The sequence below is a fragment of the Lichenostomus cassidix genome, chromosome 13, assembly GCF_008360975.1.
Source record: "Lichenostomus cassidix isolate B80296 chromosome 13, HeHo_3.0, whole genome shotgun sequence".
In the NCBI taxonomy this organism is placed as follows: domain Eukaryota; kingdom Metazoa; phylum Chordata; class Aves; order Passeriformes; family Meliphagidae; genus Lichenostomus; species Lichenostomus cassidix.
Genome location: NC_139494.1, coordinates 13,947,247 through 13,961,716, shown reverse-complemented (window position 1 = coordinate 13,961,716; position 14,470 = coordinate 13,947,247). Strand labels below are relative to the sequence as shown.

The window sequence follows — 14,470 nt, the reverse complement described above, 5'->3', positions numbered from 1 at the left end:
TTGACTGACAACCTTAATTTGCAGCTGAAGCAATCCCAACCAGTGCTGTCTTCAGGGAAATTCAGTTCTTTAACAGATGTCCTTAGACAGTTTTAGGGAACTATTAAAAATATTTGGAAATGCTATTTAATTTTAACAGACAATTTAAAAATGATGCTTCACAGTCGGTGTGTTTGTAGTTTGGATGGTCAGAAGGAATAGCTTTGATTTGATCCTATGGATTCAAAGACTTCCCACATTAAGTGCCAAGTAAAGCTTGTGGAAATAATGAGAATGGCGAATTTCCTGCAGTCTTGAGAAAGTAATAATAAAACAAAACTAAAATCTTAAAGCATAATCTAAATTGGCAAGGAGCAGTTTTTATCTACATCAGCACAAAATCTAGACTTCATGTTCAACTTGCAGCCAGTAATTACTGTTTCTGTTTCAAAAGCTCTTCCTCCTTTTTCTGGTCTAGCTCCCCACTGCAAGAATGAGGTTTTGCCCAGAATCCTCCTGGCACAACAATTTAAGGCATGGAGCTAAATCCGTAGGTGATAGACTGAAAATAGCCCTTAATATGATTTAAACATACTTTTTGTTGTTTAATCATTGAGCCTCTTTTGATCTTGATTTTGTCCTTCAAACAGCTGAACATAATGTTCATGTTACTAAATCCCTTTCTTAGTAAAACTTCTGATTTGACAGCGTAAGCTTTTCACAGCAGAATGAAAGCAAACCGTGAAAGGAATTGGTAACAACCAGAATAAAACAAATGCTGTAAAATGCCCCAGTATGGGCTACATGTGTGTCTGAAGATGGTTGCTTTTAGGAAGGAGGCAGTAGGTTCAGTGGAGATGTAACAAAATGGAGTTTGCATCCTCTTCTTCCAGGAAATAAATTTCATCCCAAGTGGAATGTGCCCAGGTGATGTAACCTGGATCAGTGAAGAGCTGATACAGCCCTGAGCTGCAATGGACACTGAGACAGAAATGCAGCATCATGGACTTCTGACAACTCCTGACACTTCATCAAGCATTTAAATGCTTAAACAAAACAAAAATTCAAGTTCTTTCTGCTATGCAAACAAGGCTCAGTCACCTTCACAGAATGATATGTGAAGCTCAGAAAATACTGTGGTCCCACCCAAAGTGACATATTTTAATGGCACAGATAGTGCAGGTTGGAGTTTTATGTCCAATGCCACAAACCTCTTTCTTCTATGGCACTTCTTGAAGTTCATTTTAATAACAATAGAAACAGAAGATAAATTTCCTTCTGCTCCATTAAAGCAATTATATCTTCGAGTCTTCTTTTCAAAGTGTAAAGAAGGCAAGTCTGTGATGTGAGATCTAAATGACTGGGTTCTGCTTCTGGAAGGCTACCCAAGGGGGTTTGTATCCTTCAAAGTGATTCATTTCTGGCAATCTAGGGGTTTCTCTCTTTAGAAGAATACCTGTAATAATCTCATGAACAGGGTGTTTTGAGAGAGTGGCTGCTTCTTCAAGATGCCTAATCAGCTCCTTTGCAGCTGAGACTCTTCTGAAAATTAAATTACACCACGTCTGCTGACATTAAAAACAACACCAAAAAATTTCCAAGGCATTACATCTACCTTGACTTCTTTGCTGTTCTTCTTTCTTTTTTACTTCATTGACTTATAATATAAGGAAAACCACAGGTGACATGATGAATCCAATAGACATACACATGAAAATAAAATGGAACTGTGCCTGTTGGAGTTCTATTCAGTATCCAGGGGTGTGGGAAATCTGGGTTTGTAGCATCTGATCTGCTTTACAAACATCAGGTGTTTGTAACATCTGAAGGCTGCTGCACATTCACAAAACTTTCTCTGTTGGTAGGACTGAACTGATCATTACTGGCTTGGGAAAAAAGTCTGATGCATTAAAGCAGGCTCAGCTCCAGGAGTTCTTTGGTGAGACATGCTCAGACAGCTGAAATGAAGCACAACTTGTAAAATGACCAAATAACTCTGAAAATGCCTCAAGCTCTTCGCTGCACTGAGAGTTCACCCAAAGGTGCTGCACCAGAGTCAATCAAATATGTGCTGATGATTAACTTGGCATCCCTGGACAAACAAAGCAACACTAATGCTCTGAAACAGCAGAACAGCAGTCCTGGGTTCTCAGCACATTGCTAACCCCTTCCAGCATAAAATCAACCAAGTATTCTCTAAACATTTCAATTTGCTTGAATTCCTCTGCAGAAATACCGAGCTGCTGCTCACTCCAACCTGATCCTTGTCTACAGGAGGTGTTGGAGCAGCAGGACTGTGGATTTCTGCTGAGTTATATCCTATTTTGTGCCTGGGGCTGTCCTGGTTATGATCAGAGCCCAGTGGTGACAGATCTCCTGCTGGAGTAAACACACTGTAGGTAGGCACAGGAGAGAGGGAGAGAAAAGAAGAGAGCTCTGCTGAGGCTTAAAAATATTCTAAATCATCCAACTATACAGCTACTCACTGCTTGTAACTTTTACTCCAGTCAAGCGTGCAGACCTCTGTTCATGTGTTTTCATTTTTATGGCCTTTCTGGTGTCCCTACTGCCTGCCTTAAACATCTTTGAAAACTGCCAGTAAATCATACTTCACTATCTGTAAAAGACGTTAGAAGACAAAATTATGCACAACTACTAATTTCCCAGTTACTTTCCCATATCACCAGCATCACTTAGACCATACTACAGCCAAAACCAATTAAGATTTCAGTCAGTGAGGTGAACACACGTTTAAGAGCACATACTGTTAATACTAAGAAAAGCACAGCAGTATTTTCCAGCAGTCAGGTTCAGCAGGGACACTTGGGCTCTGCAGTGCTCACGAGTCCTTTTAGGCATTCTGTTACTGCACTGCATAACGCCAAGTTATATATCCAGATATTTTTCTCCAGGAAGGCTAATAACGTGGATACCTCTGAACATTGCTTTGAAATTACAGCTTTCCTTTGCTGCATGTCATGGATCGCTTACTTCTTGTATTAGATTATAAATGGCCATGCCAACTTTCTGTTACGTGTTCAGCACAGAACACAGGCAAGCTCCTAGCAGAGGCCCCTGGTGTGACTGAAATTCAGCTGCTGCTAATAAGAAGAAGGGAAAACATTTCCATCTGCCTGGATCGGGGGAGAAGGAATTTGTGAGCCTCTGATTCATCTGCACCCATATGCTGATATGTAGACAATACTTATGGACAAGGCAGACATATGCGAGGTAGCCAGCAACAGGAATCCAATCAATCAAAGATCACAGCATGCGATTTGCCTAATTATGAGTAACACCTCCCATTTTTTATCTGTGCAAAAAGCACTCTGTGAGCGAGCAGATGGCACTGCTATGGGATGGCACCAGCCTCGACAGTTGCAGATGCAGAGCATTTACACAGCGCGCTGAAAAAAATGACACAACACAAGCTGCTTCCTGGGAAAGAGACTCAAATTGAACAAGTGTCACCAAACAAAATACACGTATTTATTGATGTTCTGAACTTATCTGATCCAGCCTCTCTCTTCCAATCAAATATATACGTGCAGGCCAGGGAGTGATGCTATCTAGACAGCTTTGAAGTCTCTCAGAGCTGCTGTGTGAGCTGCCTAGCACAGAGCTCTGGAGGTGCAGACCAACCTGAGTCTAGTTACAATACACAAACCATTTAAATCCACACAAGCAGAATCAATAGGAAGAAGCCCTGCAGAGAAAGCAATTACACTGCAAAAGCAACTATATTACAGCACGGTGAGGGCTGTGAGGCAGGATGCAGGCAGCCATCCTCACTTCTGTGATTACCCTCTGGAGTTCTTTCCCATGCATCTGGGCTGTGAAGTGAGAAGGGGCAGCCTGGACATGTTCCTGCAATCACACTGTTTCAGTTTCTGGGCTCCTATCACAATTATGAAGCTCTTCCTTATCAGCCCTGTCCTTCAGATTTGCTGTGCTCCATAGGTAAATGCAGGATTGTGCATCAGGAAATGTGTTGGAAGGGCACAGTGAGCTCTCCTTTTCAACAGCTTCATGGGAGTAATAATCTCATTTCCTGGATCTGTAATTATTTATTCACTGGAGACTGTCCACTTGCCACAGTACAAGAAAGATCATCTGACAATTCCCAGTGACAGAAAATTCAGCTTTTCTATTCCAATTCTTTTATTTGTGGTTTTTCTGCTTTCTTTCCTCCCTGAGCTGCTGTAAATGCAGACTCTGGTGTGACAGGTTTGAAGCAGCTATAAAATGATTGATGAAAACCATATTTAGGCCTCGTTGTGGGAATATTTATTGTAGAAATATACTCAGTTAACCCTGTAGGGGAATGACAGAGAAGAAAGGCTGGGTCTATGCCTCTACTTCTGACACCAAAGTGATTTGATCTGCTTTAGCTATGATACAGGGTTATGGGGTCACAGGAACATTTGCACAAACTGCTTTAGAATTGCTGCAATCTAGCCACTTTGTTTCTTCTGCTGAAATGGTCAATACAATGGCTTTAAGAAGGATACTCTGTGGGTCTGCATCACCAGAGTCTTCCTCCCAAGAGGAAGCAGAGGGGCCAATCTCTGTGTTGCAGAGCTGGGACAATTTAAGAGTGAATGTCAGACAGGAACCATCTCAGAGAGGAAGAACTGCAAACCTCCACTGCCTTGCAGAGGCTGAATGCCCAACAGCAAGGCGAGAGGCCACTTGGACAGGTAAAATGACAGATGCAGTTAGGTGTGGGACATGGAATTGGGCTAATCTAGAGGGAAGATCCTAAATCATGCTGGACACTGAGTGCATGTACCTACAGAGAGAGCACAGCAGCAAAGGTCTGATAGCAGCAGAGCTGCAGGAGGTGCATGTCTGTGCTGGGATTTGGCTGCATCTCGTGGCTGCCAGTCAGCAGACACTCCTGAGTATGTGCTCTGGGGTGAGGAGAGGAGAGAGCACAGGGTATTGCCGTGCTACAGGGCTGATGAGCAAAAACACATCCCTAACCAGCTCCTCTGGGGAGCTGGGGAGTGGTGTTTCAAGAGATGTCAGGCTGGCAGAAAAAGCAGCAGATGCTTTTTCCATGCCTGGAAGAAGACAGGAGAGTTGTTTGGGGAAATGGTGAGTAATGGCAAAAGCAGCCAAAGAGACTGGGATGTGTGAAGGTAAAACAGAGCCCAGGGAGGCACAGAAAAGCCAAGGACCCTGATTACTCTTTGGGCAACCAGCAGAGTGGCTCAGCCTCTCTGGTTGTCTCCCGTTTTGAAAAAGCATTTGCCTCCTGGTGGTTTTATTCCTGAAGTTCTTTCCAAGCTCTGGAGGGACAGAACTGATCAGTGAAGACTCCCAGCCAGTGGTTCCTACCAGCAAAGGGCGCAGGAAAGGTCCTGCCTGTGTGTTCCTGTTTCTTCTGCTTCACCTAAGCTACACCTCCCATAGTGCTGCATAACAGATAATGGTGCGGAAAGAAACAAAAAGCCTCCTGCTCTCCCAGCTGTGTGCCAGCATCAAGGTGCATGATTTATAAATAAGAGTTGGGATCTTCACAAAACGCAGAGCAAAGGTCAGTTTGTGGGAGGAGATGGGGCTTTCAAGAGGTAGTAGAACACAGATGAAATATTTTGGCTTGAAGCAACAGCAGACATGCAAGCAAAGGTGCTTCTCAAGCCAGCAGCAGTGATATCAGAGATGCAACTGCCCTGTGTGGCCTTTATTTCACCTAACGAGTGAGGGGTGATCTGTAAAAACCAGAGGTTACAGGTTCTGAACCCTCAACCACAGAAAACAGCAGAGGAAACGTTCTGGCTCATCCCATCAGCTCACTGCCTTCCAACCACGGACAAGAAGACCCTAAATCAGAGCTGAGCAGGTAATCCTGGCCTTTCACAGCAATTACTGTGTGTTTGGATTATGGATTATTTGGCCATTCACCTGTGTGTACAACACAACAGTGAATCTGCCTAAAGGGAAATACCAACTGCCCCAAGGTCATGAACAGCTGTGCCCACTTCTAACCTGAAAAATATGTCTAGAGACATCAGGGTTTTAAGAAAAAGAATGAATTCTTCACACTCCTACTGATTAACCTAACCAAAAGAAAGACAACTGCTTTTGGCTAAAAAACTGAAAGCCTTTCTGGAGAGTTGATGCTAGATCTGTCAGAAAAGTGACCTCTCCCCTCAATCAACCCACTGCCTTCAGTTTATTTGTTTCTCTGCTTTTAAATATTGATGTCTTACAAAGCTTCTTGTTGGGAAAAACCACCTCTGACTCTTCAGCTGTGCTGCCTGGGGCTGCAGTCCTGTCAGATCACATCCAAGAAGGCTCAGTTTGCACCAACATTTCAAAAAGGAGACTTTCCAGGCACTGTGAGGAGCAACACAGATGATTCAGTGAACAGCAAAGCTTCTCCCCAAATCACTAACCTCCCATTCCTGGTGCCACAGGAAAGCTTTTTGCTGCTGCTGGTTTCCTAGCAGAGAAGCAGAACTCAGATGTTGACCACTTTTTCTCATTAGGTGTCCCATCACAAACCAGCCCCTTGTCTAAATCAAGAGAAAAGCACTAGAATCACACGTTATTTTGCTCAAGGAGAAAAAGGAACTAGAAGCAGAATATCAAGCTGCAACTGGAAAGACAAAGAAAGCAAAAAGCCTAGGACATAAAAGCAATTTTAATTGTCCACTTTTAGATTACTAATCAAGAATCCAACAAAGTAACCTGCACTGACTAACATACAGTGAAAATCTTGACATTTATTCAACGTTTTCATGAACAGTGATTTACAAATCACTGCTGCATTTGAAATAAACTTTAAATAAAGCCTTCCCTTGTAGACCATAAGAATTTCCCAAAGGATGATGTGTGTCTGTGTTTAGAAGGGATGTTTCTGGGGGAAGTTGGATGACAGCAGCACTGGACAATTGATGCTCCCTGGGGAACCTCAGAGGTGCAAAGGCAAAAGCCAAGGAGGCTTTAGCTTAGGCAAAAAATTAAGACTTGAAAGTGAGGAGTCTCCTGCAGTTTTATGTAAGGATGGCAAACAAGGATTGTTCTTGATAGATGAACAAGGAAGAAATACTGTGAGCTGAAGCACTTTGAGTTTTCTTCCTGTTCCACAGGTTATTCTGTTTCAGAGGGAAATGATGAGCAGACTCCTGCTAGGACTTCATACAACCTTCCTGCCTCAGAAAATTTTAAGGCCAGGCTGGAAGCAGACCTAAAAAATCCCACTGGACTCAGAATTACAGCACATCAGGAGGAAATCAATGGACATGTAGCATTTTATACTGAAAACCTAGAGCAAATAAAAAGAAACAACAAAAAAAACAGGCATCATGGAAACTGCTTTCTTTCACCACCCCCCAAGAAGAACTTTTTACTGCATGTGCTTTTATATGAAACATGTTCCAACGAGGAAGATGTTAAAAGCCAAAGAAATGGTACTTTCTCTCACAAGCAGCAAGTTAGTTTTCCCAAGACCCTCCACAAATCTGTTCTAAAAGAAAAGGAGCAAATTTAAAGTTGTTCTTGTTTTCACCTGAGTTCTTCTTTCTCCAAATACGACAACTCTTATTTAAAAACAGAAAAATCAAAGAAACCCTTATTACTGATATAGCAACTCGAAAATGAAACCTGGAAAATCTGACTTTGCTTTCCTGTCGAAGATCAAAGAACACACGAGCTGAGCTGTCTGTAAAACCAGTTCTGTGTGCCTGCACTTCCTAATGACAGCACAGCTTGTCTCGCCAACTCCTGCCTTGTAAAATACATAACTTTCCTGCCAAAATAGTTTTGATCAGCAGAAGAGTTGCAGAAGTGTTTGCTGTCCTGTGGTAAGAAGACACAAAGCTCTGCTCTTGAGGCTTCTTGGAAATGTGAGAAAAACATCGTTTTCCTTTGTAATTGGATCTCCCTATTTGTCTTTCAGTGTTTCAGTTTTCTATTTTTCTCTATCTTCCCTCTACCTGTGCTGCATCAAGTTTTATTTCTTTTTCATTTTTAGCATTGAGAAGTTGTTTTTGTACTCCAGCCTCTACAAAGCAGCCAGAATCCTCATTGTCAGCAGCAATGTCTAGACATGGTAAATCCTTAAACTCAAAAGCCTTTGCACTTCAGAGAGAGAAACACATCCCACAGAGTGGCTCATGTTTTCTGTGCCCCACTGTCCTCCTTTTCACAGCTGAAATACGAGAGATTTCTGGGATGATGGCAAAAATGCAATGCAAAAGCTGAGAGCCCACAGAGCAGCCAGCCTTAGCCCAGAGCTCAGTGTGACTGGGATGCTCATGACTGGCTTTTGTGGCCATAGAGTCCAGCTGCAAATGCTTCAAGTGAAGAGGAGGTGGGAATTGGATCAGAACAGCAAAGCAAACATGTGGTCTGAGCAGTTTCTCTCTCCTCACACAACCAGCTCAAGCGAGAAATTTCACTTGTCAAAGGGAAAAAGCAAAATACATCGAGAGATCATTTGGGAAATTCTCTGTCTTCTTCATGTTTAGCTCCAGAGCTGTTCACTTGTCCACATTAACTCCAAACTCCCTCACAAGAAGGTGAAGAAACACTGACTATAAAGTGCTTATGCATCTTATGGGTTCAGATACTTCTGCAGTGATCATATCAAGTTTTCTGGTAACAAATCCTCCACTGATGTCAGGGTAAGAAACCATGAACATGTGGTTCCCAGGGTTAGTTCAGAGATGAACCCAAAATGCAAATATAGACAAAAGCTGAGGTAGGTAGCCCACTGGGCACAGCTGATTGCCTTTAATAGGTGTTGATTAAACTGCTCATATTGCATGAAATTAAAAAGCTTACAAATGTTATGAGCCATTACCCTTCCATTTAAGAGATCTTATGACAAGTTAGCAACATTTAATGAAATCCTTTTTGAAATGCCATAGGCAGGCTCCATGAGACTTTGCTTTGAAATGCAACTTGTGGATTTATTTCTGAAAGTTTGTTTCCATCAGGGCTTCCTTTCTTGCACATCTTTGGGATACTCTGGTTTGGAAGATGGTAGGATAATTCAGTTCCCTGTTGAGCTCTCAATGTGGACCACACAACACCAGCTCCTTACAGAAACAGCAAGGGAGAGGAATAGCAGGATTTAATTCCGATGTTATTGGGCACAGCCCATCAGCCAGCCTACAAAACTCCCTGCAAAATTCAAAGCTGAGAGACTACTGACCAATTTTACTATGAAGGTGAAGGGAAATATTTTCATAGTTGCTGTAAAATTTACTTAACTTCCACCTTTTCAGCACACTGGAAATATCACTGAGCCACTAACTGCCCCCAGAGCGCTGGGGCAGCCAAGGTTCAGGCTGAAGTAGGCTCTCTGGATTTCACTGCTCCAGAATGAAATTTATTACTGGAGAGCATATCAGTTTTATAAATCCCCCTGGACACTCACAGCCTACTGCTGTGCACGGACTCAAATCCTATTTGTATGGTGATGGCAACAATATCTGTGCATCAGGTGAGGGTGTTGCTGCCAAAATGATGCCTTTTGCACCTTGTTCTGTCACTGCATTCCCTGCTGACTGCCAGCTCCCCTCTCTGCTGATCTCTGCTGGGCAAGCAAGACTCAGACTGACCCAGCTGGGAGGCACTGGTGTAGATAAAGCACATTGGAATCTAACGTGGTGTGTGCTGTGGTGACTCAAGGAATGATGAACAAACCCTGGAGGGAGGACAGGAGATGGACAGGCATGGCTGCAAGAAGCTTCTTCATCTTGGCTGTGCCATCCACAGCAACCTTGCTCTTTTTTTTATCTTAACTTCTGAGCCAAAAATCAGCCAGGGAGCACCAAGCTGTGAGGATGCAATCAGAGGAGGCATCAGAAGGTGATCTTGGGTAGTGAGAGATTTTTCTGCCTGAACCTACAGTGGCAGCTGAACTGCCAATGCCAGGACACCAACATCCAGAGCTGACAGGAGCTCTCCCAGGCTCATGTGCATCATATAATGCAAAGATTCCTCTCTCCTTTGAAGAACCAGTCCCTAAGGGAACAGGGAATTGCTGGGAGGAGCTGGAGAGGTGGTGGGAGCAGGCAGGGAGTGCTGAGTGATGGCAGCGTGGGGAGACAAACTGCATTTCCTCATTTCCACCCTGCCATGGTTTCAGTGAACATGCTGAAACCCTTAAGCACTTTGCTAGACCAAATCATCAGGAACTAATTCCATGTCCTTTCATTTCTCTGTGAACTTTGACAAAGGAAGAAAAGAAATTATTCTGTCTTCTCCCTCAAAAAATAGCAGCCTTCTTTCATGCTATCTATCTAAAAGCTACATTTCTACTACACAGTTTGAGCCTTGGACAAAGTTGCAATTATCCTGCCATCTGCATTCCCTTTTTATCCAAATTAGTATGTTATATTGCTTATAAATATGTATTTATGGCTACGAGGCAGGTATGCCCCACTGCAGGCACATGTCACTGTTTAATCCAAATTCATGGTTTATTGTTTTGCAATGTGCATTTTTAGCTTGGAGGCAGGTAGACCTGCAGAGCAAATAATACAAAAGAGTATGGCCATTACAGAATTGCGTCTGTGCTTTAAAATTATAGCACTCTTACTCCAGAACTGAGCACAGTGAGACGAGTACATTGGCAAAATAATTATTTATCACTCTTAAAAGCTTCCTTTAAAAATTTCTATCATTCAAATACCGGCTGGGGGAAAATGTAGAGGACAGAGAAGCATATTTTATGCACTTGCCAGTCTAGCTTTTATGCTGATGAGAACTTACCAAACACCAGTAAAGGGAATAGCAGTTATCAGCCCTAATTCACAACTGTGAATTTTTCAGGCCAAACAGATGCCCTTGCAGAATCCCAGCCAAGAGTTAATGACAGCCTCAGTCCTCCTTGCACTGGAGTCACCAGTTATTTCTCATGGCTTCAAATGAGGGCAGGTTTACTCCAACAGTCTGAGCAAGCACGGTGCTCTCAGATACTCCCTGCCACACTGAGTAGGACAGGAACCTCTAACAACCCCCAAAGAAAGGAAAATAACAAAAAGACACAGTCCTTTGCCTCAGGCTTTTTTGGTTTGATGTATAGGATTTTTCTTTTAAACTCTTTTTTTTTTTCCAGCTGATTAAAAATAACAGGGAGCAGACCTTCAACATGAAACCAGCTACATACACTAAGAGATCTCTTTGTAAAGACACTTAAAAATCTCCTCAGAATCTGTTCAGAGAATTTTGCCATCCCTTAAACCTATGTAACAGTAGAACTTGGAGCTCCCCGAGGTAGAAAGGTTGGAGCTTACATTTAATTCTATATTCCCAGACCCATAAATAGGAGAGAATGCAAGAGAGCTGAAGGCACAGGACCCTGGTCGAGTGCTTTTTACTGAAGCAAAGCCAAAGTTGTCAGGCAAATCCATATTCTTGTCTTTAAAAGGATTCAGTGTAAGAAAAAATAAAGCCGAGGTGTAAACATTTGCAAACTGAGTTTATTTTTTCTCTATCTGTGCACTTGAAATGAACATTGAAAGGGCAAACCCATCCTAATCCTATCATGGCAATGTCTTTCTCTGCTTCCTAAAGCTGAGATTATCATCTCATTGCTTGTCAGACAGCTCCTGAGAGAAGTAATTCACTGGATTTTCCTGTGTAATCACAGCACAGGAGTTTATTTCTGTTGTTATCGGGATGGAAAATGCACACAGCTTGTTCTCTGTCTTGCCCCTTTCAAGTTACTCACAGACCTGGATGTGCCAAAATTCAAAACACCACAACAGCACCGGGAAAGCTAAATTTCAGCTAACTCTAAATCCCAAGCAACTTGCTTCTTAGCAGCTCATCTCAACACAGGCAGGAAAATTTCCAGTTTTAAATTTCTATTCCAATTAAGGCAATGAAGACTGAAGTCCCCTAAACTGTTGCCACTGCTTTCCAGGACATAAAATTAACGATTTCTACTGCTGTGTACAACTTTCAGTCAAAGTTGGTCTGATTTATAAGCAAGCAGATGGTTCACACGATAGTCCACAATAAATTACAACAGTTAGAAAGACAGCTACATTTTGAGAGTGACAGTGCAGCTGAGCTACAGATGGGCTTATAGATGACCCTTCCAATTTTTAATAATCTTCATAATTTATCTGCGAGGAAAGAAATGTGAGAATTCCTAATGCACCTTCTTGACTAAGTACAAATCACTTTTATTTACACAGGCAATACTTCATGGTCCAGTTATCTTCTTAATTAAAGGCAGCAAGATGCTCATGGTTCCATGCAAGTGGCATGGAAAACACTGTTTGGTGTGCAATATGTTCAGCTGGGAGCTCAGGATGCTCTCAGCACTCCTGGAAAAGGGAACACATCTTTCTCTTTTCTCTAAAACAAGGCTACAAGGATGCAAACACTGCTACCACCAGTTCATTAACCTGCAGGTAAAATTTAGGTTTATAAAATAACATGGTTATCTTTATTTGCAAGCTCTGAGGCTTGAAAACAGGCTCCTAACCCATAATAAAAACCCAATATTACTGAGCCAGGATTAGGATGGGAAACAGGAGGAACAGAGAGCCTCATCTGTTTATAAAATCAGAGAAATTTGGGGGGTCACTCTTCAGTGGATGAGGGAAAAAGAAGGGAAATCTGGGGGTGTCAGATGCACGAAGAAACTGGCTGGAAGCAGCTTTAAGAGGTCAGACCATGTCAGTGATTTCTCTGTCCTGGCTGATGGATGAACCACATCCATCCAATCCTTCTGCTACCATTTTTGTATTTCATTTGCAATGAGAAGCACATCTAAGTGGAACTCCTCTGCCTTTAAGGTGATGAAGAGAGCAGCACCTGCTAGGGCTCTTTAAGGCACAAACTACAGAAGCTCAGAGGTTCCCACCCAGAGCTTCCATCCCACTCTCTTGGGATGACATTTGAGGGCTTTTCCTCCTCTCCAACCCTTGATCTTCCCTTCCAGCCAAATCAATTTGAAAAAGAAATCCTCTTTTAAGTGGAAATCCAAAACTATCATTAAAACAGAAGGCACAGCTCCCAGGAAAGCAGGTCTGTGTGTAATTTTAATTACCAGCTTCCTGGGATTCAAGAGATGCAGCAGAGAAGAAGAGGCACCAGTGACAAATTCAGGCTTTCAAGAATAATCACAGTTCCCATTTTGGAAATATTTTGGCAGGGATTGCCCAGCTTTGCCTGCAGCAGTGCAGTGTGGGGAGCAGCAGCACAGAGACACACAAATGGGAAAACCCAGGGCACAGAGGGCATGGGACTGCAGCCACTTACACAAAAAGTGATTTTTCTGTGCCCTTTCCAGGCAGGAGCAATGCTCCCTCATCCACTACACAGAACAATACTGAAGTTAGATTCGTTGGGTTTTAAAAAAAAATTAAAAAGTTAAATTATTCTATAAATAACCATTGTCTGAAAGTCTTTGGAGTTGATATAAAACCATTATTTATTACTGTACACAACTCTTAGGTTGTTTAATTAAACACATGAAAAGTTGTGCATGTCAGATTACTTCTGGGATGCTCTTTACTATGTTATTTGTCATATTGTTTCTGTTACTCTTCGCATATTTAAAGCTGCATTATTCACTTCTGAAAACCCAGAGAAGATCACTACAGAATTAGTATGGATGTTCATCTGTTACTGAGTGCTGAGTTTGGCACTATATTTTAACAATGTTCATCAGGTTCAAGAACTGCTACCACACTTCCCTCCAAGACAGCATTGGGTCATACTGTTGTTCTTTAAAAAGATAAAGCATTGATTATTTAACAATATTTTGAAATATTCTGTAACTGTAATCCTTTGATTGACTGCAACCCTTTCATTTGCTTTCAAGAGGCCAAATTCACACACAGCACAAGAAAGCAGAAGCTGTCTGCAGGCAGTAAGATCCCTCCTGTTGCCCCAAACCCAAAAGTAATTCCAGGGTTACCAGGAGCAACCTGAAACCAGCACAGGCTATTCCAGTTTATTCCCAAAGCCAGAGGAACTACATGCATGGAGTGTGTCACTGCATGGTTAATTCAGTTGCCAGGAATCATCCACTGAAGGCAGCAGGGATGCTCCAGCTCCCCAGACTGGATCAGACCTGGCTGGCAGCTCAATCCTCCTCCAGCTAACAGCAAAAATAATCCTGGATGGAGGATAAAGCAAGGAACACACCCAGGCCTTTTCTTACACTTCTTGTTCCTTGCTCTCAGTAATCTGTCAATGGTGGGGAAATTACTTTCACAGCCTCAGGAAAGGACACCTTTTGTACCCCCTGATGGATTAAAATGTAGATCAATATGATAATATGAAAACAGTAAACTCCCCAGTAGAGAGAAGTAGTTCTCACCTCTCTTAGCAATCAAATATTATTTCCATCAATGTAACTAGAGAAAAAGAAATGTAGGTAGCAATTTGTTAGTCTATTTATCAAACCAACTGCTGCACCTGGTTCCCAAATATTTTATGTTAGAAGGTGTATGACATGTAAGGTTTTTCAGGTTCAGTTTTAATTCAGGGCTGAAAGCATTTATAG

The 14,470-nt window shown here is 42.3% G+C and overlaps 1 protein-coding gene across 9 annotated transcripts in view; it reads right to left on the bottom strand.

The window, feature by feature from the left end:
- SGCD (sarcoglycan delta) overlaps positions 1–14,470 on the bottom strand; it is a 309,325-nt gene that overhangs the window by 58,395 nt on the left and 236,460 nt on the right. The window lies entirely within an intron of this gene.